General features: G+C 34.9%; 1 long non-coding RNA gene across 1 annotated transcript in view; it reads right to left on the reverse strand.

Annotated features, from left to right (window-relative positions):
- Positions 1 to 5,474, reverse strand: part of LOC116272992 — a 76,133-nt gene extending 70,659 nt beyond the window's left edge. Inside the window, exon 1 of the long non-coding RNA XR_004181505.1 lies at positions 3,888 to 5,474. This is a non-coding gene — a long non-coding RNA (uncharacterized LOC116272992). The remainder of the gene's footprint in view (positions 1 to 3,887) is intronic.
- Positions 5,475 to 6,000: the final 526 nt, after the last annotated feature.

Consider the following 6,000-nt stretch of genomic DNA (forward strand, 5'->3'; position numbering starts at 1 on the left):
ACACTTGCTCACACATGCAACTCCAATTGTGCATGACTCTATTCCCAGATCAGTTTTTCCTTTGTTCTCTCTCTGTAACTTAAATCATAGTTCCCACTGCCTGCACTGTTATTTACATTCTTTTTTCAGGCAGACTCTTCAACAATCTTTGGGAGAGCCTGGCATTCTTATCTAAAGGTGGAACATCCTTCAGAATGTAAAATCATCTCTCAGAACTCAGAATCCTTCAGTTTAACAGAAAATTGTCTTCTAATATGTATTTGTGAATATGGGTGTGATCCTCTGGCTGTGACCAGAAATGCCTACACTAATAACCAGTCCCCTAGAAACAATTCTCAATCCCCTAGAGGCTTCCTGGAGCATCAGGAAGTAGTCATCATAAAATGTCATTCCAATAAGCTGAGTGGTAATTGGTATAAATAAATTAATGTAATGAAAATAAAATGTTGTATCGACAAGTCAACCCTGATTTCTAAAATAATTTCTATTCACAGTGAGAATACTATGCATAGATGTGTTTTTAAATATGTACCACCATCAAAAAATCTAGACCCTTTTTAGATTTATATTTACGATAAAAAACTAAAGCCTTTAGACATCAATAAATAGTTAAATGGGTGGTCAAAAATATACTGGGCTATTTTGTAGTTGGGACACTAGCTGTAAAAAATAACAATTTGAGTCACTGTTGAGGCAGCAAATATAATGTAATAGCAGAGACAAGATGACAGTTTGATGTGAAAATATCCATCAACCCACATGGTTTGTGTGACATTGATTCTATAGAGTGACTCTAACCAATCCATCCAGTGGATGTTTTATGAACTCAGACAACCAATGCTTTCAACTTTATGGACAGAATGGTAGAAAAGAAGAAAAAATCATTTAGATTCATTCAATGATACATCAATTTTCTCAACTTCCATGATTTATTAATGTAATGAGAAAGTACAATCAAATTTCAAATAATGTTGAAGCTATTCTGAGGTGAAAAATAAGCTTCAGTGGATGTTCAAATCAACAAATCAACAGAGGAGCTAGAATATGAGAAACATGCAACTGTCATCTACTTTTCCTGAGACATATCTGCTGTGAAAGATTAGACAGCCCTCTATAGTTCAAATGGCTAAAATGTATTTCCATTTGATTTCTCACTCATTTTATTCTAAAACAATGTGAGGACTGTACTATTTGCAAGACATTGTGCTCCATATTAAAAATGTAAATGAAAAATAATTCTAATCTCAAGAACCAATTGCTTATTGTGAGTACCAACGACCAAAGTGCAATGCATGATTGAAAGACAACTAGCACAGACCCTAAAAACATGACTTCTGAAGACAGAGTGTTTGTTTAATCCCGACACATCTACCTAATAACTATGTTGCTTTATACAATTGCTCAAACTCTATATACTTTTCACAATTATAAATGAAGAACAATAATAGTATCAATCTCATAAGGTGTTATGAGGATTAAATAAGTTGATACTAATAAATTGCTGAAAACGGGGCTTAGCATAAAAGAATAATGTGGTTAACAATTATTAGCTATAATTAACGCTTGTGTAAAAAGAGTAACAACAGCAATTCAGAGATGGAACACAAATGTAAGGCTGCCTGATGCTCTTTAGTGAAAAATAATTTGAAAATGATTTCCAGGGAAATTGCTTCTCCTAGAGCTTTAAAAAATGAGTAGTAATTTCCCAGAATGATAGGTGGGCAGGCATTTCAGCAGAGAGGGCAACATGTGAAAAGGTAAATAGATGAGAGTTTGGAACATTATGATAATTATAGCAGACATTTATAGGAAAATCCATCCAATCCATTTACTCAGATTAACTGATAACCTTCTCACTGTAAAAAAGATACTGAGGAGTACTCATAGCATGTTAAATGCTCACAACTAGCTAAATCATACTTTTCTCCCTTCAGGTCCGTTGGTATATATGCTTTCTTTTTCATTTTAAGTTGTATCATCAAAAGCAGTGGGTTTTCTTTCTAATCCTATTTATGCCACTTGCAATTACTATGATAATTATGTAGTTAATTTGAATAATACATCAACTACATGAGTTCCAAATGAATAGTTTTTATGATAAATAAATTACTTGTAAATACTTGCCAAAGGTGAGCCATTTAAAATTTTATAGTCAAATTATGTGTGAAAAGATAATAGTCTTACATTCCAAAGTTAATCATCGATATCTAGAATAAATCTGGGAAAACCATCTTCAGAATGTTTGTTTTTCTTTAGAGAAACCACAATTGGAGAATCTAGCTTATTATGAAAATTTAGAAGTAATGCAGTACTAAACTGCATCAGCAATACCATACACAAAGAAAAATGACCCTACAAGAAAAGTCTGACCAATGAATATCTATGGGTACGGTTCATGTTAAATGCAATGCTTGTAGCACCTAAGTATAATTTTTAATTTGCTGTTTTACCAAATATTTTTAATTAAATACTACTACAGATTGGTTACGATATGATAGTTTCAGTTGTAACCTGGTTTGGTCAAAATGAAATGTGCCTATTGAAAATTAGTGGAAAATTAACCTGGACAGTTAAGCTATGTCAGATTATAAAGTATCAGTAACAACCAGAACTTTATAAATGCTAAGATTCATTTGTTGATCTCAAGACATTTTTGTGGAATTGGAAATACTTTCATTTATATGGCAAAATAGCCCCTTATATAACTTTGAAGGACAAATGTAATTTTTCAGTTTCTAAAGGTTGAAATAGGTTTAGCGAATGTCTGAAGTAAAATAGGTTTTGTTGATGGTACCTTTTCATAAGTACTTGCCCGCTTCTCATAATCCTACACATTTAAAAAATTCTGCTTAATCATCATTCACTGTGTGATATCTTCCACTGAGTTAGTTGGTTACATTTCATTTTTCCCGTAATATTGGTAAACTGTCTCGGTTAAGTCACATTGTTAGGTAATTCTCAGCTTTGTTTAAACATGCAACATATTCCTAGATCTTGAGCTATTCAAAGACACTTTGACATCTTGCACAATATTTCAAGAGGATAGCCCCAGTAAATGTTTGGCTAGGCTGGCCAGAAAGCTAGATAAAACACTTCTAAAACACAAGATTTATTAATTACTCTTCTGCTCAAACATGTCACAACTTTCTTATTGTCTAAAGAGGATAAAAACTAATTATATTTTCTTGAATTCTAGTTTAATATAAAGTCTCCTTACTTAGCCAGGCACGGTGGCTCATGCCTGTAATCCCAGCACTTTGGGAGGCCGAGCCGGGCGGACCACGAGGTCAGGAGATCGAGACCATCCCGGCTAACATGGTGAAACCCTGTCTCTACTAAAAATGCAAAAAAAATTAGCCGGGAGTGGTGGTGAGCACCTGTAGCCCCAGCTACTCGGGTGGCTGAGGCAGGAGAAAGGCGTGAACCCGGGAGGCGAAGCTTGCAGTGAGCTGAGATCACACCACTGTACTCCAGCCTGGGTGACAGAGCGAGACTCCGTCTCAAAAAAAAAAAAAAAAAAAAAAGAAAAGAAAAAAAATCTCCTTACTTGATTTATTAAGAACATTTCTTGCTGTATCCCCAACTGAAAGCTTTCATTTGAACAGGTTCATATCCTCACTAAATTCTTAATGTCTCTCAGGATCCCTGAGCTTCATTTGACGCCATTTGTTCATGACCTATGTACACGTATAATTTATATGCTAGTCTCCTCCCCATTTCCTGCATTTTCCCTGACTTCTAGGCTACACAGGTATTTTTCATGTATACTCTTCTCTGTGTCAGAAGCTCAGCTAAACTCAAAAGAGAACCCAGCTTCTGGATGTCAGAGCAGCTGCTTAAGACAAACACGCAAAATGGAAGTAGCATTTAAGCTTTTCCGTACTTACTGTTGATGGGATAAAGTGGAGAAACTGCTAATTGCCCCCTGTTTCAGTTTTCCCCCACGGAATAGCACCAGTTCAAGATCAGGTGGATCAGCATAGGCAGAAAAGACATGAGGGTAATCCCACTGCAGAAGGAGCCTGAAACAAAAGGATCTTACAGTGTTATGGGCCTAGATGGTGTGGGGGCACAGGGAAGAGCAGAGGGAAAGCAAGAAAGGGCTAGACGTGGAAAGAAACTGAGTAAGAGTAGCCTAAAAATGTCAAGTTTCCTTTTACCCATGAGATCTCAATAGAGGCGACCGAGGAAGGCCCCTGCTGAATTCCTCAGTAAAGACACCTCCCAATGAAGGCACTTGGGCTAAAAATGCAGCTATACATAAGAACATGGCCAGGCAGGGAGAGCTGAGTCCTTAACTGCAACTCCTTCAGAGACTGAAATGTGCTGGCTGTGTAACAGATGTGGTATGTGTGGAGGGAAGATTTCCCTGCTAAAATCTGCAAAGTAAAACTTTTATAACTGCCTATGTTTGGGCCAGAAATATTGCACATGGCATTTCGACCTGAAGCTGGACTCCTCACCCTGTAGCACTTAATCTAGCATTGCCTAGCTTTACCATTTGCTTCTTGAAGGCAGGAGATCTATTTTTATGTTTCCACTTAGCACACCAATATTTTTGATTGACTGCAGAAAGCTCACAGATACTATTCCTTCTAATTCAATTGTGGAGTTGGAAGGAAAACTCCTTTTCTGGAACATACGTATACATGGGATGGCGGTGAGTACTGTACGAACATAATTTGTAAATACCTTGAATAGAGTAAGTATCTGATAACTTAGTAGTCATGACAGTTCCCTAGAAAATACATATTTTAAATGTTAGATAATAAGATAATTTAATAGATTAAGGAAGATAATAACAGAGGAATAAAAATCACACAAATCGATTTCACCTAAGTAACCAGAGTGCTGGTGCCTATTGAAATTTTCATGTTCAATATCTTGAGACAAAAATGATTAGAACTAGTTTTCACTGAATAACTGTTAAGTGTAAAAAAAATGCCTAATATCAAACACCATTAGGTCAAACTTTCTGAAAAAGGTAATATTTTTCTGATGCACATAGGGAGACAGTGCAAGAAAACAGGAGTATCTTACTTTGGCAAACTGAAATACGTTCAGTACTGTCAACTAAACTGTCATAGATGAAACGTCTGCCCCAAAACAATGGAAGTTACCGTAATGGAATCTATACTGGCTTACAATGACCAAATGTTAATTTCCAAAATGCTCCCCAGGTATTTTGCTGTAACCAGTAAAAATAATGACACTCTCAAATATTTGGTCTCAACATTGTTTTACTATATTTACATAAGTATTTCATCAGCCTGTATGTCTAATGTCTGATTATCTCCCATCAGGTCCATTGCAAAGAGGCATTAAGGCAACAGAAAAAGGTACTTTGTTTGCATGTATGAGACACCACATTAATCAGATGAAAAATTAAAAAGTGACTATGACTAAATTTATTATTTCATTATTTGGGGATTACCAGGGAGATACCACATGACAAAAAATAACCAGATAAGTTCCTTAAATCACTGTATTTTTTTTTTTTTTTTTTTTTTTTTTAAAAATTGACCAAGTTGACATATTTCGGGCATTAATAACAGAATATATTGATTTATTTAATTTTAAAAGAATATTTTTGTTGTATACGTGGAGAATTTTTGTTGTGTTTTATTCTTTATTTAATAGTGTCAGAAACATCTAAATGAAGAATTTCAGAGTAGTTCTTTCTTGGTCACAGTCTTAAATAATATTTAAGTATCATTGCAGCACCCCAAAATACCTTAAAAAAAAAAAGCAAAGCTTTTTATACTTACATGTTTTAAAAATCGGTTTACTTGTTCTTGATTTAATTTTGTTTTTAATGAAATCCAAACAAAACTTCAGAAATCACTTCTCGTATGAAATATGTTTCACAGTCATTTATTGCAAGCAAAATCTTATCTGTGTAAACTTGATTGGGAGAATTTTGTGAACATTCATTCTTTTGTTATAATCTCAACAGCATCTATCACAATAATTTGCATGTGGCAGCTGCTTAATAACTTC

The sequence above is a fragment of the Papio anubis genome, unplaced genomic scaffold (assembly GCF_008728515.1).
Source record: "Papio anubis isolate 15944 unplaced genomic scaffold, Panubis1.0 scaffold299, whole genome shotgun sequence".
NCBI classification, from domain to species: domain Eukaryota; kingdom Metazoa; phylum Chordata; class Mammalia; order Primates; family Cercopithecidae; genus Papio; species Papio anubis.